The following is a 24,034-nucleotide window of genomic DNA, read 5'->3' as shown; positions in this document are numbered from 1 at the left end:
TAAAGAAATAAGTCACCTTGCCTATTTATGAGTGAATAATCCATCCGTTCATCTATCCATCCATCCATCCATCCATCCATCCATCCATCCATCCATCCCCTCTTCTATCTATTTCTCTTTAGTGGTTTTTCCTCGTTTCTGATGCAGAATTCTAAGGAAGGTTTTGTCAGTGGTTATGATGACTTTGTAAAATTTTGCTTTCTTATAAGACAGAAACGAAAAGGAAATATGGAAAAGGAAATGATTTTGTTTTGACAGAATAGAACCTTAAATGAATGTTGTCTTTTTGATATCCACTGTTGTCATTATAAAGTTTGTATAACACACTTTTGTTTTTTCTCTTTTGATCTTTCCAGATATATTTTCTTGCAAATATGTGCATACATATACTTACTCATTTTTATGAAAATGAAATCATACTCTGTAAACATTTTTGTGGCCCTTTTGCTTTTAGAAATATAAAATAAGCATTTTAAGTTAACAAAGCTCTTCATAATAGTTTTAATGACTGCACAGTATCCCATTGTAAGAATGTGCCATAATTTACTCCATTTAATTAATTCAATTAATCTCCTTTTTTTGGGTATACTTTAGAATTTCTCCATTCTTAGAAACTTTGATGCAATGAACATTCTTGCATGGTTACTTTGTGCACCTGGTCATTAATTTCCTTACAATAGATTTCTAGAAGTGGAATTTGCTATACGAAAGGCTTTTGATATAGTTGGCCAAACAGTTCTTTTTCAAAAGTTGAACCAATTTATCCTCCCATCAGTAGAGCGTGAGGATATCTGTCTCTCCACTGATTTTCTGTCATAAGTCACTAAGCAATGCCAGTGAACATTTTTTACCATTGAAAACTTTTCCATTATTGACTGGATGCTTTTCTTGTTTTGTCAATTGCCTGTCTGTATACTTTGGCTGATATTCAACTGAAGTGTCTGTCTTATTTTTTTTTTTAATTTTTTAAAATTAAAAAAAATTTTTTTAATGTTTATTTATTATTGAGAGAGAGACAGAGCATGAGTGGGGGAAGAGCAGAGAGAGAAAGGGAGACACAGAATCTGAAGCAGGCTCCAGGCTCTGAGCTGTCAGCACAGAGCCCGATGCGGGGCTCGAACCCATGAACCGTGAGATCATGACCTGAGCTGAAGTCAGACGCTCAACTGACTGAGCCACCCAGGGGCCCCTCTGTCTTATTTTTTTTTTTTAAGTCCCTTTGCATAGAAAGGACATTTTCCCAGTTTATCATTTATATTTTAACTATGATAATGATGTCTTTTGATTACAAAATTATAACACTTTGGTATAATCAACTTTATTTACTTCTTCCTTTGTAGTTGTTGTTATGCCCCAAGTTCATATAATTATTCCACATTTTTGTTCTAGTGTTTTATTTTAAAAGATTTATATCTGCTTGGAAACTATTTTGGAATATGGTGTGTATTAGAAATATGATCTTTGTTCTAAAGTAATTAAAATAAATACTTAGATCTATTTCTTGGGCTTTTTTTTTTTAATTTTTTTTTCAACGCTTTTTATTTATTTTTGGGACAGAGAGAGACAGAGCATGAACGGGGGAGGGGCAGAGAGAGAGGGAGACACAGCATCGGAAACAGGCTCCAGGCTCTGAGCCATCAGCCCAGAGCCTGACGCGGGGCTCGAACTCACAGACCGCAAGATCGTGACCTGGCTGAAGTCGGACGCTTAACCGACTGCGCCACCCAGGCGCCCCTTTCTTGGGCTTTTAATATTGGTCATTGATCTGTCTGCAGGGGAAGGCACCAATATTACATTGTTTAGATTAGTATGTTTTTACTATTTTTTAATTGTTACACTATGCAAAATGTACATAACATAAAATTTATCATTTTAACCATTTTAAATGTGCAACTAAATGGTGTCAGCTACATTAACAATGTTGTGCAACTGTATCATTATCCATTTCCACAACTTCTCCACCATCTCAAATAGGAGGTCTGTACTCATTAAACAATAATTTCTTGTTCCCCTCCCTTTAGCCCCTGGTAACCTCTATTCTACTTTCTGTCTGTATGAATTTGCCTATTCTAGGTGCCTAAAACTGGAATCGTACAACGTTAGTCCTTCTGTGTCTGGCTTATTTCACTTAGCAGAATGTTTTCAAGGTTCATCTATATGTAGCATGTATCAAAATCTCATTCCTGGGGTGCCTGGGTGGCTCAGTCGGTTGAGTGTCCCACTTGGGATCATGATCCCCCTGTTTAGGGGGTTTGAGCTCTGTGTCAGGCTCTGCTGACAGCTCAGAACCTGGAGCTTTGGATTCTGTCTTTCTCTCTCTCTGCCCCTCCCCTGCTCATACTCTGTCTCTCTCTCAAAAATAAATAAAACATTTTAAAAAATTAAAAAAAATTTCATTCCTTTTACAATTGAATAATATTCTGTTATATGTATATACTACATGTTTTTAATCCATTCATCTGCTGATATTTGGGTTGTTTCTCCCTTAGGCTATTGTGAATAATGCTGTGGTGAACACTGTTATAAAAGTATCTATAATGTAGTTTTATAATTCCCTTTAATATATTATAGTGTGCATTTCCACTCATTATTCTTCTCCTTAAAATTTTTCCTTAGATATCCTGCATGTTTACTTTTGCTGCTAAATGTGAAGATAATTTGATTTGCTTTTAAACCTCTAATCTCAAGTGCTTTTGGAATTTTATTTTGGATCATATTGAATTTATACATTAATTTTGACAAAGTTGATATTGTGATATTTAGAGTTCTCAATCAAATATTATGGCTTGCCTCTCTTAAATAATGATGCCCCCGGTAGAGTTTTGAACATACTAGGATAGCTCTTCTGCGTTTTTTGTTAAGACTATTCTTAGGTATTTTACAGTTTCTGTAGTTATTTTTATGGAATAGTTTGCATTTTATTTTCTACTCCTTATTGCTGGTACACAGAAATTCTTCTACATTAACTTTTGTTACCAGGTGCGTACTTGAATAACATGTATATTATAAACGTTAAACTGTTAGTTAATGTTTTAAATTGATAGTGTGCTTGGCTTCCTCTCTGCATGGATTGTTTTTATGTTTACCAGATGCATATTTAACAGGAAAAAAATTTGTTTTCAAAGATTGAATTGTTGCTGTGTATCCATATTATAGGGAACAGTGGCCTTTATCTTAAAGGCAGACAGCTCTTTTCTTTGGGAAAACTCTTAGTAGATCTTTTGGTTATGGAAATCCTAGATAAGTGAAGGATTAAAAACTGTTCTGCCCAATAAAATAACAGGAACATTCATGAATTCTTCTGCCATTTGAATAGAAGGGAGTGGGGAACTGAAGGATGAAAAGAGAAGAAACCACAGGGAGTAATAATAGCCTCAGTGGGGAGAGGCGTCCCATGACAATATCGCTGCTAAGAAATTCTCCATAGAGATGGCTGAGGAACAGTGATATCTAGTAATTAATTGTAGGTTGACTCCTGTTCTGTGCCTTATTGTGATTTGTTCAAGAATTTAGTGTAGTAATAAAAAATTTATGGGAAAGCCAAAGGATCACAAAATGATTGCCATTGAAAGATACTTTACTCACAATTCCCAAGAGGAGTGGGCATGCCATACCATGGGGTGTGCCACACGAGGAAGCACAAGGGTTGTCATGAGGCAGAGGGAGGGGGAAGAAATGTGGGCCAAAGTTTATTGTGGTTTCTTCAGAAAGGAACTATCAAGGCAGAATAAGCAGGTTTTGGATTGGCTAGTTGGAGTAATTTCACCAGGCTCCAGGGCATAAGGGCTGTTCATGTTGTCTGGGGTGATTAGGGCAGGTGGATAGTGGCCAGAGTAAGGAGGTGATTGGGGGTGTGGACTCTGGATTGTTTGGTTAGTATTTGAAAAGGAGCCCCCAAGAGAAGGACTCCTCTCAAGGAGACAGGGGTGGTGAAGCAGTGGAGGCTAAGTCAAGGTGACTCAAACATATTAGTAGGTTGTTCAGAACAAGGCATGTCCAACATATGCATGGAGGGCAGATATTAAAGGCATCAAGTTTATGGGGCGCCTGGGTGGCTCAGTCCATTAAGTGTCCAACTTAGGCTCAGGTCATGATCTCACGGTTTGTGAGTTCAAGCCCTGCGTTGGGCTCTGTGCTGACAGCTCAGAGCCTGGAGCCTGCTTGGGATTCTGTCTCTCCCTCTCTCTCTGCCCCTCCCCTGCTCACACTGTCTCTCTCTGTCTCTGAATAATAAATAAATGTTTAAAAAAATTAAGCATCAAGTTTATAGAACCTAGAAACATGGTTAATACATGGTCCTTCTCAGTTTTTCAAAGCCTTCAGTAAAGTTCTATCTTATGATAATGGTACTTTGAGGAATCAAGGAAACAAGAGCTATTTTCTATGTTGAAGATGTTGCTATAGGAGGTGAATAGAGCAGAAAATCAGAATGAGAGGTGACCAGGAGAAACATGAGCAATCCCACCAAGAATTCTCAGAAACACTGAGGAGGGCTGTAGACATCATGTTGGATGGAGGCTCAAGTCAACTTTTAGAAGATAAATACTTTAAAGAGGCTGGAGGAGTTGAAAACACTAACGGCAAGCCCTTGGGTTATGTAGTAGACATTTTAAGTTTTAGAGGTTAGGGAATGGCTTGAGGGCTGGTTTGTTTCCAGAAAAGTGCTCCCTTATATAGGGGAGCAAAATATGCTACCGCAAAATATGTTTCATTGGCATATAGATTATTTTAGGCTGGTTATTTTTAAGAAACAAAAGACCCATGAAGAACCTTTGACTTTTCACTTAGCTGCATGAAAGTATCTAGATAGAAGTCCTGGAAGTCCTGCTCCAGGAAAGGAGCTGTCACAATAGATGAGTACCTTATAATATGAACTAGGTATGGCAGACAGGGAACACTGAGTGAAGTATCTCCCAAAATTAAAGACAGAAGTCATAGTAAAAGAAATGAATACTACGTGTTCTCCTTAAATTGGCCACAGCACATCTGGTCCAATTATGCATCTTTAATACTACCACATGTTCATTGAGAGAACTACTTTTTCTTTAACCAACTCTACTGGTTGCGTTCTTATCTATCATGTAGTGTAAAGTCAGGTCAACTTAGAATGATAGAAGTAGTGCTTTTATAATAAATGTCAGGGCAGTTTTCTAGTATTTATTGTTAAAACTTATGTTTTTCATATATATATTTCATGTATATTTTATATTTTCATACTTTCACACATATATTTATATATCTATTCATATATTTCATATATCATATTTTTCACATATATATATATTTTAAATCCAGTTAGTTAGCATATAGTGTAATAATGATGTCAGGAAAAGAATTTAGTGATTTATCACTTACATACAACATCCAGTGCTCATCCCAACAAGTGTCCTCCTTAATGCCCATCATCCATTTAGCCCATTCCCCCCACCCAACACCCCTCCAGCAGCCCTCACTTTGTTCTCTGTATTCAAGAGGCTCTTATGGTTTGTCTCCCTCTCTGTTTTTATCTTATTTTTGCTTCCCTTACCCTATGTTCATCTGTTTTGTTTCTTAAATTCCACATATGAGTGATATCATATGATATTTGTCTTTCTCTGATTTATTCCACTTAGTATAATACACTCTAGTTCCATAAACTTACAATTTTTCTTTACATCCAAATGAAGTTAAGGACTCATTAAACAAATTTTTTTTAACGTTTATTTATTATTGAGAGACAGAGAAACACAGAGTGTGAGCAGGGTAGGGGTAGAGAGAGGGGGAGACACAGAATCTGAAGTAGGCTCCAGGCTCTGACCTGTCAGCACAGAGCCCGACGAGGGGCTCGAATTCACAAACTGCGAGATCATAACCTGAGCGGAAGTTGGTCGCCTAAACAACTGAACCACCCAGGTGCCCCACCTTTAAAAAAAATTTTTTTTTAACGTTAAGGACTCATTTTTTACTCTTGTTTCTATCTAAGAGTGTGGATGACATCAGAAAATCTTATTCTTTTCTGTTCTGAGTGGAAGTGAGGAAATATGATTACCAAAAAAGATTTTTATCTTCAAGTTATTGAGAAGTTTTCTGAATAGTTCAAAGGAGAAATAAAAATCACATAATGATAAAATGAAAGCTTGCTTGACATTTTTCTTAAAATTTTAACAAGAGGTAATTTGATAACTTATTGCTGGCTAACGTCTGCCCAGGGACCATGAATTACAAGTAATTTCACTGGAAAAATGATATCTACAGGGAATAAAACAAAGCTGTCTATAAGGGTTTCATAAGACACATTTCAGGAGCCTTCATTTATCTGCTTATTTATCTTAAGTTGTAGGAAAAGGTGCTGTATAATAATTTGTCTGGTCTCTGCCCAGCTTCCTGGATGGAGATCTTAAATCCTTGGAATTTTCCCAGGGACAGAAGTGTCTGTTATTCATGGTGGCCCCCTCAGACTCTCAGACCATGCCTGAGTTTATACCAATGAGATGACTCATGGTAGGCCCATAGATGGTTTCTGGGTGGGGGCTGGTCATAATGGAAAGACTAACCATGTGACTAGAGGATTAGAGGGTTGCAGGTTTTTTGTTTGTTTGTTTGTTTTTTTGTTAAGAGGGTTGGAGCTTTGAATCAGGTGATATTAGCTCAACCACTGGGGAGGGAAGAAGGGCTGGAGATTGAATTCAATTACATGTCCATTGACTCTATAAATCATGTCTAAATAATGAAACCCCAATAAAAACACTAGATGCCAAGGTTAAATAAACTTCTCAGTTGGTGAGCACATCAGTGTGAAAATAGAAGGTGATGTGTCCTCATTCTGCAGGGAGAATCATGGAAGTTCTATGTTTGGAACCTTACCAGGCCTCACCCTACAGGTATCTTCCTTCATCTGGTCTTGATTTTCATCCTTTGTAATAAAACAATAATCATAAATACAGTGCTTTCTTGAGTCCTGTGAGTCTTTCTATCAAATTATTAAATGTGAGGGAGTAGTGGGAACCTCTGAATTTTTAGTCAGATGGACAGGAGTTTGAATGGCCTGGGAACTCCAGAGTTTGTAGCTGGTGTCTGAAGTGAAGAGACTCTTTTTTTTTCTTTTTTTTTTTTTAACATGTATCTATTATTGGAGAGTCAGAGCTTGAGCAGGGGAAGAGCAGAGGGAGACACAGAATCTGAAGCAGGCTCCAGGCTCTGAGCTGTTAGCACAGAGCCCGACGCAGGGCTCAAATCACTAACTGCGAGATCATGACCTGAGCTGAAGTCGGACGCTTAACCCACTGAACCACCCAGGCACCCCTCTGAGGTGAAGAGCCTCTTGAGAAGGACTGTGATCTCTACCTGTGAAGTCTGTGTTAACTCTAGGCTGTTGGGTAGTTAGTATCAAAATTGCATTGCAGAAGCAGTTCAGGTGGATGTAAGAAGAGTGTCCTTGCCTGGTAAGGTAATTAGATACTGGAATTGGCTACCCACTGAATAGACGAGCATCTGTCTTGTTTGAAGTGTTGTCTTGGCTAGATCTAAGAGATATGGGCTAATTATAGTTTATCATGAATTTTTACCCAGCTGTGTGGTTCTGATATCTTACAGCCAGCTTTTTTTGGAGGGGGGGGGCTAGCACAGTTAAAAATTTTACCATTTTTTTGCTGTTAAATAAGGATTTTAATAAAGATTCAGTATCTAAGATTGGTAATACATTTATGAAATTATGTTGAATAAACATTTGAATATCTGTATAACAGAAAGAGGTCTCTCCAATAATTTTGAAAGGATCATAAAGGTTGATAAAGCACTTATTAAAAACACCATGTGGTAGAGTAGAAATCTGGTTTGTGATCTTCAACATGACAAAGTTGTCTCAGAGCTGCTATTTACATATAAATTTCCCTGATATTTGCCCGTAGTTCTTATAATGGAAAATGTTGTCCTTCAAACATATAGACCTTCTAACAAAAAATTTAAAGAAATCTCATGATTTGAGTATTTGGACATTCAAATAAGAAAACAATCACACAGTTATTTTGGACCCAAAATAAAGAACCAAAGAGCATCTGTATTAATTGTATTAATCTGTATTCATTGTTAGGTAATAAGGAAATTACCACAAATATTTTCCAAGTCCTAAAACCCTAATGTTGGGCTACAAATCATCACAAAAATTGCAACATGAAATATTTGTTTAGTATGCTTAAGTAATGGATAAATACAAAGCACTAAAGAACTGCAGGAACCATGGAAAACACAGAATCTCTAGAGATTGCCATGAGTGCTAAACCAGGTCTACACAAATATATGAAGTAAGTGAAGTTGGTCTTCTGTTCCATTTCAGGATCCTGTCTTCTCTGAAAGTATCTTCCCCCCTCTTTGGTTTTCCAATGCTATTATGCCAGGCAGACCAGAACCTCCTAATCAGCCTTTATTCTCAACTCCAGAACAAGTCTCCTCCCTTTCCCCATCAAGAATAGCTCCCAGTTATCACATTATGAAGTTCTGATAAACTTACTCTGCCTCAGCAGTTACTGATAAGTGAAAAACATTGTTCCTCCCTCAGTCTCGTATAGTGTGAGTTGAACTGTGGCAGGAAAATTTTCCTTTTTCTCTACCTGATGTATTTCCTCAATCCCACCATTAACCTAGTTCTTAGGGTTTTGAAGTTTTTTGATCTTTGATAGAACTCTCTTAAAATATAGTTTAAAATGCTACCAGCCAGGGGCGCCTGGGTGGCACAGTCGGTTGAGCGTCCGACTTCAGCCAGGTCACGATCTCGCGGTCTGGGAGTTCCAGCCCCGCGTCGGGCTCTGGGCTGATGGCTCAGAGCCTGGAGCCTGTTTCCGATTCTGTGTCTCCCTCTCTCTCTGCCCCTCCCCCGTTCATGCTCTGTCTCTCTCTGTCCCAAAAATAAATAAACGTTGAAAAAAAAAATTAAAAAAAAAAAATGCTACCAGCCAAAGTCAGCTAGTAGAAGAGGTGGAGATAGAGTGAGGGGTAAAGGCTGGAGGTTGGGGTTTTGGGGGGCTTATAAGAAAGTTTAACCATAGGGTCTTAGAAGAGCTCTGGAAGAAGATGCAGAAGGCTGCCTTGTAGGGTGGAATTAATTTATAAAACTTTAATTTTACAGTTTAGACATAGCTGTTAAAGGAGATCTGGAGAAAAATATACACACAACTTTGTGACTGCTTCATCCACCTTGAGGAAGGGGATCTTGGTCAGAGACCTAGAAATGGAAAAGTGGATCAAGTCAGTGTGTGATTCAGGAGGCAATGAAACACAAGGGGAAAAGTACAGACTGGTTCTAGTCTCACATTTGTAATGGGGCAGCTATATGAACTTGGTTCAATCATTAACCTTCCTGAGTAAGTATCTTCCAGGGTGACATATGAGAGTCAGACTGGATGACTGATTTCTGAGGCATAATCTGGCTCACATTCTCATCCAGACACCCACTTTCTGATAATCTTGAATATATTGAATGTGATTCACATCTTCTTTGTAAGAAGAAAGACTAATACAACAATAGGTTGTAATCCCTCATTTCTTAAAAAAATCCCTTATCTCTGCCTTCTGTTGTTAGTCACCATCCTCTCCAAGGGCCACCATACTTAGTGCATATCATCTTCTACTTGGATGATGACTTTTTTCTTAAACCTTTTAAATTCCACTTGTTATTTTTGGTTTTAAATTCAGGAGTATAGCTTCCGTGGGACTTTGGTCGTAGGTAGGGAGATTGTAGGCAGCAGGGGATCCTGGCAATAAGGTCGGAAGCAAGACTTAAATAGTAGAGATGAGTTTGGGGTTGATCTTGAGACTAGATCATGTGATAATCTTGCCTTAGAAGTAAGCAGCAAGTACCGGCGCTCCTGGGTGTCTCAGTCAGTTCAGCATCAGGCTTCAGCCTAGGTTATGATCTCGTGATTCAAGCCCCTTGTGGGGCTCTGTGCTGATAGTTCAGAGCCTGGAGCCTGCTTTGGATTCTGTGTCTCCCTCTCTCTGTCTGCCCCTCCTCTGCCCACACTTTTTCTCTGTCTCTCTCAAAAAATAAACATTAAAAAAAAAGTAAACGGCAAGTACCAATTTAGGAGCAAGCATTGAATCAGAAGAGCAGAAGCAAAAACAATATCCATAGATCAAGGTACCTCTAAACCACAGAAAACATAATCCCAGGTGCAACAGGACCCAGAGTTTTGGCTTTTCATGGCATGGCCAAGATGATGTTTAAAGGCTGCTGCTGTGTAAAAACTCATCACTCTGGGTAGATTTTGTTCCACCGGACTTGAAGTAGAATTATAGACCAGATATAATGGATATGTGTTTGTGTGGGAAGGAGCAGTGAGTGGTCAGTGACTGATATAAGAGGTCAACCACTGCTGAATACTTAGATGTTAAAATATCTTCAAAATAATCTTGGATAGGTGATTATTTTATCATAACTATCTTACATTATTTAATCTGTTAAGATTATGTCAACTGAGACTTTCAAATTTTGCCTAATTTGATTAGGGAATTTACATTATCCCTTGTTATCTCATTAACTCTCACAATAATCCCATGAGATAGGTATGGGGAATGAGACAAACGAGTTTCAAAAAGGTTAAGTAACTTGTATAAGACCAATTACAGAGAACATAATGGGCCTAGAATTCAAATATAAACCTGTCAGATAACATAAAACCCAAGCAAACCTTACTACTGTATGTACCATTGTCAACATGGAACAATAAAGCATTCTCTGTTAGAATATTCTAACTATAGTGGCATGAATGCCAGAACCAAGGTTCCTCTACCTTCACTTTTTTGCCCAAACTCTCAACATTATATTGGTGAAACTTTGTTACTTTTGGCAAAGAGTGATAACGATAAAATAAAATAATCTGTATATAAAAATATCCTTAGAGTTGCCTTTATAGAGACTGTAGATTAGCAAGAAAAGTCTCTGAATACTGTGCATATATTATTCCCACATTCAAGTGGATGAGCTAGTGGGAAAAATAAATTTTCCAGTGATAGCCAAGCATAAAGTTAATTACTGGTTAAAAAAAAAAAAAAAGGTCCCAGTGTCCTGCCTCCCCTCCCTGGGCTGCTTGTGTGTGTGTGTGTGTGTGTGTGTGTGTGTGTGTGTGTGAGCATGTGCATGTAATGACATTATACTCCAGGTAGGCTAGGAGTGAGTGAGTCCATCCCTTCCCAAATAAGGCCTGGAGAGAAATCCAAGCTCCATAGAGAAGTGCCTCCCAAAGTGTGGTGTGGCAGTGGCAAATGCCCATGGGGAAGGTCTGGGCAGAGAGTGCCTGAGGCTGCCCCCAGAGTCACCTGTGGACCAGAGGAGTGTAGAAGAGCATTAGAAAGTTTCCCATGCTCTCAAGAGAGGGTTAGGATTGGCTGAGAAAAGGCTGGTGGATCAGAAGTGGTCTCTAGACATGAATGAGGGAAAGTCATGATGAAAGGAAGCAGTCAGCAGATGTTGCATAGACCATTTGAATGAGAAACCACAGCTGGAATAGATGTTCACCACTGAAGACACACCAAGATAAGTTATATCTCTGTGGATACCTGAGGAAGATGGATAAGAACCAAATACCTCATGTTCTAAAGAACAAGTACTTCCAGAAGTTCTCTGGCACTTATGCCCTTGGGTAAAAGTGCAACAGGGGGTCACTGGATTTTACTGGAAAAAAATTCCTGAATTGATTGGCTAAACACATGGAATGAGTGCATGATCATTCATTTGATTGAGTTTACCTAGAAATCATTCTATTTAACTTTCTGCTGTTAGGCAGTATGGAAGCTCAGGCAGAAATTTACTTCAATTATAGGAAGATAAAATACAATTTTGCATATTTGAGTTTATGACTAAAACTCCATTCCTTTCTATGTAATAACGCAAAACAAATCAGAGTATTTCCCACCTACCTCTATATTTTTCCACAGTTTCTTATTGATTTCTCTATTATTTCCTCCCACACAGTCTAAGTCGCTAGGCTATCCCTGTCAGCTTTCTCGGATTTAGAGGCCAGGAGCTCCAGGGAACTTGGAAGATGTCAGGTTGTTAGTTATTATTGTAATAACTATTCAGTTAAATAAGAGCTCCATGAATTTGTGTGTTGAAAAATTTCAGATAGTTTCTATTTCTTTTAGCTTTGTTCCTTTTGCAATAAAAGCTTTGTATTTAATTATTAATTTGGCTGTTATTTCTGGCAATTCTTGGTTATAAATAAATGTCTTCAAAACATTATCCACAAACCACTAAGGGTTTTTCCCCTGGTGGTAGAGCTGTTATATATGAAATTGTTGACTCTGTAAGTAGTGTTTAACCATGAATAAATACTATTAATGTAAATTAAATTTAAGTGATAATTTCTTCATGATTTTGGAAGAACTGGAGGCAAAAAATATAGTTTAGACAAAATTTGCTATGTAGTAATTGTGATTGGATGACCAAAAGAGATTGTGTAATTTGCTAGTTAAAATGGAAACAGAAGTCACTCTTACAGATTGTGATGGTTAGTTTTATGTGTCAACTTGACTAGGCTATGGTAACCAGTTATTCAATCAACACTAAGACTTTACTATAAAGGTATTTTGTAAATATGGTTAACAACTACAATTAGTTCACTTTAAGTAAAGGAGCTTATCTTTGGTAATGTGGGTGGGCCTTATTCAATCAGTTAAAGACTTTAAGAACAAAACTAAAGTTTCCCTGAGGAAGAAGAAATTCTGCCTTAAGACTGAAGCATCAGCTCTTGCCAGAGAGTTTTCAGCCTAGCAGACTGCCCTACAGATTTCAGATTTGTCAGTCCCCAAAATCCTGCAAAATCCTGTAAGCCCATTCCTTGAAATCTCTGTCTCTCGATCTCTAGATCTCTATTATATGTACATAAAATTATATCTGTTTTCCTTGATTGATACAGATATAGTACCCAGAGTAGTTCTAGAGGAACAAAATCTTAAGGATGAGTTTTCTGAATTGGTTTTGGGTCTTCTGGAATTAGTTCTGTAATATGATTGGATTTAAAGGCATGAATAACTCCATTTCCAGTGGCAAAGAGGCCACTGATAGATATTCCACGGTATGATGCAGCAATAAAGATATGCAAACTATTACCACCGGATATACTTAATCAAATAGTTATGAGGCAAGGTTCTAGGTGACCATAAACTTGAAATCTTAGAACATTGTTGTCAAACTAACAAATATAATGAGATTGGCTAATTTCACTGGAGAAAGTGAGGAAAAAGATGAGTTCAGGGTTTCAAGTTCCCAAATAAATGCCCTGAAAATTTGTGTCTTCCCTGAAAGGAATCCTTACCTTCTATAGTTTCAGAGCTGAGATTTCCAAAAACCAAGCTTAGAGTATCGTGCAGGTGGCCTAATTATTCAGGCTGTAGAGAAATTTTTCCTTATTAATTTCTAGGTTCTTTGGCTCATCTAATAATTCAGTTGACATAAGATAGATTAACAGAAAAACAAATTTAATTTCATGCAAATAAGAGCTCATAGAAATATTAGACTCAGAGAAGTGACCAAAGCAAACAGTTTTTACAGCTTTTAGACAAAGAACCAATAAAATTTTGAAGAATTGACAAGATAAAGAAGTTTGGGCTTGGGGTAGTAAATTAGTGAAGAAGTAACAAGGTATGTTTTCACAGCCTTCTCAACCCTAAATTCCCTATCTCTGGTGACAAGGAGGTCTCTCTTTCTCCTGGTATAGGGAGGGTACCTTCCACATGGGAGATTTTCTCACTGTTTTCAGGGGGACAAAGGATGGTCAGTGTGTCCTTTTGGCACCAGCTGTTTTTTTTTTTTTCCTTAAAGTAAGTTTAATTCAAAATAATCAATATGCCAAAGTGGCTTAACTTGGGGTAGTCTGCCCTGAACCCCATCAGGACCTTGAACAGGACTGAGAAGCTGCAATCAGTTTTCAGCAGCTGCAGCATAACATCTGTGGGTCTCAGGGACCTGAGGCCAGTTACAGGTAACTTTAGAGGTGAAAGAACTCTGGTGTTCAAGGGGTGGCTTTGGTCTACCTGTGTTCATTGTATTTATGTAACTGAAAAAAGTTAGCTTTTAGGAGACTTTTTTTCCCCCCCTCTTGGTCTTTCAGATTCAACTGCTGCCAACAAATAATTAGCCTTGGTTTTATGGATAATTCATATTCATAGCCATGTTGTGTATATTTAATAATTACATACATGTATCGGGGGATTTCATGACTTTAAAAATGCAATAATTTTATTGGTTTTTATTAATTTATTCATCTATAAATTATTATTTATTACATTATTGCTTTACCTAATTTTGAACAGGATATGACTTTACCTAACAGGTAGAAATAAAACAGGTTATTGTGATGTAACTTGTGAAGTACACAAGTCTTAAGTTCACAGTTTGATAATTTTTACCTAAGTATAGATCAAGGTAACCATCACCCAGATTAAGGTACAGGACATTTCCAGAAGACTCCTTCCTGCTCCCACCTGGTCAATATCTTCTTCTAAAGATATCTTCTTCTACATCTCTGTCATGATAGGTCATCAGCAGGCACAATTTTAGTGACTCTAAGGTACATAGATTTCTCTGTATCTAGCCACTTGCATGTTTTTATGTCAGAGTGATGTGGCTTTGATAAAAGCCATTGAAAGCAAAGGAGTAACCGTCATAAAATTTTTCTTTAATATATGTGCTGATGCCCTACAAGACCTTGGGGCAAATCTAAAAGAAATCAAGTTGTAAGTATGATGACATTTATTTCTGACTCTTCTACGTATTTTATTTATTTATTTATTTTGAGAGAGAGAGAATGCAAGTGGGAAGGGACAGATAGACAGAATCCCAAGCAGGCTCCACGCTATCAGTGCAGAACCCAACTTGGGGCTTGATCTCACGGACCGAACCGTGAGATCATGACCTGAGGTGAAACCAAGAGTCGGACACTTGATGGACTGAGCCACCCAGGCACCCCTCTTCTATGTATTCTAATTTAATTGTCCATCTACCGGGAGAATCTGCTATGTGCTCTGAGAGCACAGTAAATGAGGAGTATGTGTGTATGCATGTATCTGTATGTGTGTTGTATGGTATTTGTAACAGGTATATTTGTTTTGTTGTCTCTGTTGTGGGATAGGAAGAGAGAATAGTCTAGGTAAAATCTGTCTTAGGAGAGTGTAAATTTTGTAGGTCAAGTAGTCTTTGTAAACATACTGATTTTTTTTTTCAAACACAAATGCCATTTAATTAGAATAATGGAAACTTGAAAGTGCAAAAATCATTCTTGAACAGTAACAGATAACTTTAACATTTTAAAAGAACATATGAACACTCTAAAACTGCATTAGTTCAGACCACATGGGGACACTCCCTTTGGTTGGCTGTGGTGAACATGACCTGAATTAGAGTCCCACAGGCTAAGATCTTCAGGCTCAGGGTGTTGTGGACTAAATACCTATACCCACTTCACATCCATTCAGACATGCTCATTTTCTAGAACTTAAAAACCATCAGCTAAAAACAACTCCTCATTCAACTGAGTTTGGAATGGAGGTTACACATGTTATGACTTAAAATAGATGGAGTTTAAACTCTCCTTACACACTTCTCTACACTTTATCAGGTCTAACCGAAATGAAACCAAAATACTAGACTACTATACTTATTCTCTTCCCACTTTTTAATTTTTAATTAACATTTTTTTTTCAGAACAGGTAAGCACAGTGATTTTTTTTTAAATATGAAATTTATTGTCAAATTGGTTTCCATACAACACCCAGTGCTCATCCCAACAGGTGCCCTCCTCAATACCCATCACCCATCCTCCCCTCCCTCCCACCCCCCATCAACCCTCAGATTGTTCTCAGTTTTTAAGAGTCTCTTATGGTTTGGCTCCCTCCCTCTCTAACTTTTTCTTTTCTCTTTCCCCTCCCCCATGGTCTTCTGTTAAGTTTCTCAGGATCCACATAAGAATGAAAACATATGGTATCTGTCTTTCTCTGTATGACTTATTTCACTTAGCATAACACTCACATAGTGATTTTCAAAAACGATTTGCGGGGGCGCCTGGGTGGCGCAGTCGGTTAAGCGTCCGACTTCAGCCAGGTCACGATCTCGCGGTCCGTGAGTTCGAGCCCCGCGTCAGGCTCTGGGCTGATGGCTCAGAGCCTGGAGCCTGTTTCTGATTCTGTGTCTCCCTCTCTCTCTGCCCCTCCCCTGTTCATGCTCTGTCTCTCTCTGTCCCCAAAAAAATAAATAAACATTGAAAAAAAAATTTAAAAACGATTTGCAAAGTTGCTGTACCTCACATTCATTCCTGCTATCTCAGGTAGCAGTACAGCAGTTATTCTTGTGAGTGGCAGTGTCTTACCTGATGAACCCTCTTCTTTAACTGAGGTATCTGCTGGAAATTTCAAACAAATCGTGTTTGTGGCAGTCGTGGCATCTGCAGATATTTTCTGACTGGGAGCAGTAGTTCAGGCTGCTATAACAGAGCACTGTAAACTGTGTGGCTTACAACAATAGATGTTTATTTCTCACAATTCTGAAGACTGGGGAGTTCAAGATCAAGGCACTGGCAGATTCAGTGTCTGGTGAGGGCTTTCTTCTTGGGGTTTTGCAGATGGCTGCCTTCTTGCTGTGTCCTCACATGGCAGAGTGAGAGATTATCTCTCTTGTGCCTCTTCTTATAATGGCATGAATTCCACTCATGAGGGCTCCATTTTCATGACCTAGTGACCTCTTTAAAGGCTTCACTTCCAAATTGGGGATTTGGACTTCAGCATAAGAATTTTGAGGGGACACATTTGGTCCATACCAGGAACTCCGTAGACAACTTACAAAAAAGCATTTTGATTGTAAACTTCTCAATGGCAGAGAGTTCACATGTCTTATGGTTCTCTAGCCCCTTCCATACATGACATTAATTGACAAATACTTGTTGATATTTTTATTTTGATTTGGCTTCAGTAGATATTATAGAGGTATCCTGACTGTGGTTGCACATATAGTGCTAAACTATGGACCTGAAAGCTCCTGTTGCTTTACGTGCAGCTCTCTACAGTACTATATGTTTAGAGTTCTATATAATTCTGAGTTCCTTCAGCTCAGGAGTTGGGACATTTGCATCACATTTTGGGAGGGCTTGCTTCTACATATAAAAGCACCACATTAAGCAACAGTAAAAGAGAACAGGCCAAAATCTTTCCCACTCTAAAATATGTGTATATCCCTATAGCAGAGGCATTTGGATAGGAAAGATGAAGGGTCTTGCCTTCAGAGTGAGGTTGACTTTATAGAGGAGTGTCTTTCACTAAACTGAGAACCTATGTATCTCAGAGTTCTCTAGTGGTCCATTTGAAAGGTGCTGGGGCCTCCTTCTTCTTTAAAAAAAATTTTTTTTAACATTTATTTATTTTTGAGAGACAGAGAGAGGTAGAGTATAAACAGGGGAGGGGCAGAGAAAGAGGGAGACACAGAATTCGAAGCAGGCTGCAGACTCCGAGCTGTCAGCACAGACCCTGATGCAGGGCCCGAACTCACAAACCACGAGATTGTGACCTGAGCCGAAGTCGGACGCTCAACCCTCTGAGCCACCCAGGCGCCCCCAGGGGCCTCCTTCTTTTGTCCTCTGCCTATTGCTCTGAGTCATGCAGTTTTCCTAAAGAGATTGCATTTATGTAGCAAAACATTTGCCTTCTTGGCATAGTCTAATTTATGAAGTGTCTGTTGTGTGGACTGTTAGGGAATGACCATCACACCCTATTGCCCTAGTGTATGTAAACCACACAGACAGCTCTACACAGATTACCCTATCTGCACACCATGCATTAAGCTGGCACAGTAGCTTGCTGTTTTAACACATTAGGAAGTATCATAAAATTGCAAGATTTAAAAAGCACTAGATGGAGTTAACAATTGCCTTAATCTATTAGGCTCTGTAGCTACTTCTGTTCAGCACATTTATTATGGTTGTCACTTTACCTGTTTCTGTCATATTGGTGTACTCCCTTTCTTTTCAAAGTGCTTCCCAATATGCTTTAATATGTGAATTCTGTTGCAGTAATCCTGTGAGGGAGACCAGAATTTTATCCTAATTTATTAAAGATGAAAAATGATTGCAAAATGGAAGTTGAAGGTAAGGGGTATGTGCAGAGAACAGGCAGAGGTTTTTGCCTGCACATGCAGACAGGACTAGATCCTCAATTCTTGGTGATTAAGTTTATGGCAGTTCATTATATATACACAGGACATGGCCGCTGTTAATGACTGCATTGCTTGACTCTCTCCTCAGCTATGTTTCTTTTCCTACCTGCCTTTGTTTCACTTGCTTCCTTAATGTGCTGCTTTGGTTCTATTCTTCCTTTTGTCCAGATTTGCCTTTAACTTTCTAGTGCAGGGTTGCCTGGGTGACTCTTTCTCTCCCTGACCCTTCCCCATTCTCATACACGTGCATACTCTCTCAACTTAAATAAACAGACATAAAAAAAAAACATTTTATGCCACTCAGACACCCCCTAGATATATTTTTAATGTTCCAACAAAACTTTATTATAGACAGTGAAATTTATTTTCATATAATTTTCACGCCACAAAAGTATTCTTCCATTGATTATTTTTTTCCTCAACCATTTAAAAATGTAAAAACATTTTAGCATATAGGGCATACAAAAACAGAGAGTGGGTTTGATTTGGCACAGGGATTCTAATTTGCTGATCCACGAATTATTGGAAGGAATAAAGAAGCCAGAGATAATAACTATGTATAGAAATAAATGACTATACATATTTCCTTTCCTTCTCTTAATTTCTTAAAAAAAAAGATATAACTTTAAAGTAAACATTATAGGGGCGCCTGGATGGTTCAGTCAGTTAAACATCTGTCTGACTCTTGATTTCAGTTCAGGTCATGATCTCACAGTCGTGAGATTGAGCCCCGCATCCAGCTCCACGCTGAGCATGGATCCTGTTTGGGATTCTCTCTCTCTACCTCTTTCTCTGTCCCTCCCCTGGTCATGCTGTCCTTTCTCCCTCTCAAAATAAATAAATCACCATTAAAAAAAATAAAACTAAAGTAAAAATTATGACATTGTTTTGGTGTTTTAAAATGTGTTTACAAATACTTTGATACTCCTACTTTCAAAAGGCCTGTGCTGTACTTAATGGTTTACTTCTTTTTTTTTAAGTTGGGATTTTTGTGTGTGTGTAAATGTAACTTTATTATTTTTTAGCAGTGTAATATTAGTTTCAGGTGTATAAACTCAACACCCAAAAAAACAAATAATGCAATTTAAAAAATGGGCAGAAGACATGAACAGACATTTCTCCAAAGATATGTCTCCAACAAACATGAAAAGATGTTCATCATCACTTACCGTTAGGGAAATGCAAATCAAAAATCAAAACCACAATGAGATATCACCTCACACCTGTCAGAATGGCTAAAATCAACAACACAAGAAACAGGCGTTGAGGAGGATGGGTAGAAAAAAGAACCCCCCTGCACTGCATTCCTCATGCAGGAATGCAAACTGGTGCAGTCACTGTGGAAAACAGTATAGAGGTCTCTCAAGAAGTTAAAAATAGAACTACCCTATGATTCAGCAATCATACTACTGGGTATTTACTCAAAGAATACAAAAGCACTAATTCAAAGGGATACATGTACCCCAATGTTTACAGCAGCATTATTCACAATAGCCAAGATAGGGAAGCAGCCCAAGTGTCCATCAATAGCTGAATGGATAGAGAAGAAGTGGTATGTATATATACAATGAAATATTATTCAGCCATAAAAAAGTATGAGATCTTGTCATTTGCAATGACGTGGATGGAGCTAGAGAGTATAATGCTAAGTGAAATAAATCAGAGAAAGACAAATATCATATGATTTCACTCATGTAGAATTTAAGAAACAGGGGCGCCTGGGTGGCTTGGTCGGTTAAGCGTCTGACTTCGGCTCAGGTCATGATCTCGCGGTCCGTGAGTTCGAGCCCCGCGTCGGGCTCTGTGCTGACAGCTCAGAGCCTGGAGCCTGTTTCAGATTCTGTGTCTCCCTCTCTCTCTGCCCCTCCCCTGTTCATGCTCTGTTTCTCTCTGTCTCAAAAATAAATAAACGTTAAAAAAAAATTAAAAAAAAAAAAGAATTTAAGAAACAAAACAAATGAGCAAAGAGAGAAAGAGACAAACCAAGAGACAGACTCTTAACTATAGACAACAAACTGATGGTCATCAGAGGAGAGGGGGTTTGCGGGGATGGGTTAAATAGGTGATAGGGATTAAGGAGTGCACTTGTTGGGATGAGCACCTGGTGATGTAAGGTAAGTTCCTTATATTTTGAAAATTTGAATTCCTTCTTTTTCTATTTTTTTTTTCAAAAAATTTTCTAAATGTTTATTTTTGAGACAGAGAGAAAGATAGAGTGTGAGTTGGGGAGGGGCAGAGAGGGAGACACAAAATCCGAAACAGGCTCCAGGCTCTGAGCCATCAGCACAGCGCCCTATGTGGGGCTTGAACCCACAAATGGCAAGATCATGACCTGAGCTGAAGCCGGATGCTTAACTGACTGAGCCATGCAGGCGCTCCTGAATTCCTTATTTTTCACAAACAATGGCAACATTTTCTCCAAGTTGTCATGTGCCATTTAACTTTATTTGTATTTCTTTCAACAGAGAAAATTAAACAATATTTAAGTCAATTTATCAATCTCTTCCTTTTTGGATTTCTTTCAAATTGTCAGTCTCTCCTTCCTAATCCTAAAATTATGTATATATTTTCTTAGTATTTTTATGATTTACATTAAAAAATTTAGTCCATATCAATATGCTTCATATTGTTGTAGGATAGGAAATAGTGATCTAATTTTTCTTTTTTGTCCAAATGGGTAGTCAGTTGTCCCAGTATTCTATTCTTTCCATTGGGAATTACACAATAGTGTTTATTTCTTTACATGTTTATACTTTGGCCTATTTGTTTTTATTTATTTATTCCTTTGATCTATTATTTCACCTGTACTACACTGTTGTAATTGCTACAACTTTATCACATTTTTAATACCTGGGATGCAACCTTATTCATTACTTATTTCTTTAAAATGTTTTTTTAAATGTTTATTTTTGAGAGAGAGAGAGAGCGAGAGAGGGAGAGCACTAACAGGGGAGGCGCAGAGAGAGATAGAGGAGTAGAAGATCTGAGGCCGGCTCTGTGCTGGCAGCAGAAAGTCCAATGTGGGCTCGGACTCATGAACCCTGAGATCATAACCTGAGCCCAAGTCATATGCTTACCCAACGGAGTTGCTCAGGTGCCCCTAAAGTATTCTTAAAAATGATACTTACACATAACCTCTTCCTTTATTTGAAAATGTCAAGAAAAAGCCAGAAAAATTGTTCAAACTACTGCCTTAAAACTTATGTTTTTTATGAAAGCTGACACTTCTTTCCCCTTTAATAATAATGGTAATTATACAGTAATAACAGGCAGGCCAATGGTAGTAGACAGCACAGTAACTTTGCAAACAGCTAGCCCTGGGCTGGAAACCCAGGACTTTGTCCTTTGTTGGCAAGTTAATTCACTTTTAAGAGTCTCAATTTATCCATTAGTAAAGATAGGAATAATAGTATCTTATCTATTGACAAGAGCAATAAAAGGATTAAATGGAGCATTGCTAACACAAGTCTTGTCCTGCTGTTAAAGAAGGAGGATCTATTGTTTGTAAAACATTTTTATATATATCATCTCATTTGACTCACAAAACACTTGACTCACTGGCAATCATAAGGTTTCTGTGGTATTGAATTACATGATGATTTAATAAGATATGATGATATAATGGCTACTAAATGGTGATCTTACAAAATAATAAGTTCTTTTTTTAACTTAAACACATCACTGAAACTTTTGCTACCTTCTTAGGTATGAAATCATTTTAAATAATGACTTAGGATGGCAAGATTTTTTATCTTTTCTACAATTTGATATATATAAATAAGAATACATGCACTATTAATGCACATATTTTTAGAAGCATATCTATTCTATAAAGCAAAGTTTGTTGTCTAACTTAACCAGTTTTATTGTGTTAATAGCATTTGGTTCCTATTACAGGAAACATAATTTTTAATTTGAAAATTAATAAGAAATCCATTTTCTCCTTAGTTGAGTCAAGTCAGAGATTAAAGCTCCTATTAAATGAGTATTGGTATTCATAACAACTCTAGAGAAAATAAATACATAAACCAGTATAATAACTAAGGTCATTAAAACTGTTTGGAATTATTGGGAAGTGAATTTGAATTTCTGATTATAGAGATTCAAGCTGTGTGACTTTGGGTAAGTTACCTAGCCGCTTGACCCTCAGCTTCTCATCTGTAAATTGGAATAATTGTATGTCTAGAAAAAAAGATTGTTCAAAGGTAAACAAAATAACTGTAATCAACATTTTAGCCCAGTACATGTTCACTAAATAGTTATTATTGCTGCTATTAACTGGTGAGTAGCAAAAATCATGCAGACCCACTGGAAGAAAGAATTGAAAAGAACATAAAGAAATAATAATTGAAGTTTTAAAATAGTAAATGTGCAGCAAATATAGTTGTATTCCAAGCAGATGATAACTTAAAAAAAAATCATGCCTGTGTATACTTGGGTGGAGAGAAAGATTAGTTAAAAAGTCTTTTCAGTGTTATAATCATTACCACAAAGTGCTAGTAATGAGGATAATGAAAAACAAAGGCTCCAAAATTATTACAAACAGATATATTCACAGATAGATAAGGCTGAGTCTAAACCAAGAGGACAGAGGTTTGGGATGCTATGAACTCAGAGAGCAATATCCTTTTTTGATTTACACATAAAAACCTTGTTCTATTTTGCACACAGATCTTCCTTACAACATTTGCAAAAGCGGTCACAAAAACTTGTTTAGGATATTGGGTTTCCTGGATCCTCTCCATGCTTTTCTTCCTGCAATTAAGCCTTATATGATATGAGGATTTAGACCGAAGTAGAGAGAAGACTTTCTTCCTTTTGGCTTTTAAGAGGACATGTTCTGGAAATCTTGGGAGAATCTGGCAGATGCTACACAGTGAAGTCTGGGGTATGTATTTTTGGTACCCAAGAAACAAACATTCAGTGAATAAGGGTCTTAGAAGAACCATAGATGTCAGATAGTTGAAATCATCCAAACCTGCAGCAAAGGTTAGATCCTAGTTTTTGTTTCTAGAGGGTCTGCTTTGTCTTAAAACAACTGACAAAATTTTTTGGCCCTGTGAACATGCAATTCTGTTCCTGAATTAGAGAGAGATGCTTTTGTTCATACAGCTTGGAAAGGCTTCCTGGTTCCTTTCAGAGTGTGTGAAGCACTAAATTCTGAAGGTCAGAGAAGTTGTGACACATTGTGGGTAAGCTCATCAGCGTCTTACTTCATAGTGAGTTCAGAAGGGCATGATGCAGGCAGTCCAGTAAGTGGTATTCATGATGCCCTGCTACAGAACATTTGGGTTTCCCTACAGGTGTAATCGTTATGAAGTGAGTCATTAGTCATCACATTTTCTGGACGAGTCAGAAGAGAAAAAGTTTGGAGTGAAATTGAATACAGTTTGTAATTTACTTTTGTCACTAATATGGGGGAAGGATGTTTGCATCAAGCTTGTTCACTGAAAAAGCCTACTGTAGTCTGGTTCTTATGCTAAGTAGTGGCTAGAAATGAATACAATGAGAATATAAGACTTTTTCAATCTGATTTACTATTATTTATAGTAGGAATTTATGAAGATGCTTTATGCAAACATGTCCTTTTATGTGGTTAAAAAAAGTCAGTGAGGGTAGGGGATGGGGATGGTGGAGGTACAGGGCAATGGGGATGTCTACATAACCATGGAAGAAAAAGTGAACACACGGGATGTGTAGGATGGGTAGCTAGGCTAGAAGGAAAGTAATAGAAATATCCTTACCCTAGGGAACTGAGTCTTGTCTGTGCCAGGTATTTGCTAATGTTGTGAAGCCATCTGCAAATTCAAATTCTCCGGAAATATACAAGACATATTCTTCCTGTTTAAATATAAAAACTCAACT

At 37.7% G+C, this 24,034-nt stretch overlaps 1 protein-coding gene across 3 annotated transcripts in view; it reads left to right on the top strand.

Moving 5' to 3' along the window:
* ADCYAP1 (adenylate cyclase activating polypeptide 1) overlaps positions 1-24,034 on the top strand; it is a 73,520-nt gene that overhangs the window by 37,814 nt on the left and 11,672 nt on the right. For all 3 annotated transcript variants that reach the window (XM_045041726.1, XM_045041725.1, XM_045041727.1), the window contains one exon: positions 22,841-23,057. The gene's annotated coding sequence lies outside the window, so the exon portion shown is untranslated. The remainder of the gene's footprint in view (positions 1-22,840; positions 23,058-24,034) is intronic.

This window comes from Felis catus, chromosome D3, assembly GCF_018350175.1.
Source record: "Felis catus isolate Fca126 chromosome D3, F.catus_Fca126_mat1.0, whole genome shotgun sequence".
Classification (NCBI taxonomy): Eukaryota; Metazoa; Chordata; class Mammalia; order Carnivora; family Felidae; genus Felis; species Felis catus.
This window is presented reverse-complemented; position numbering and strand designations above follow the sequence as displayed.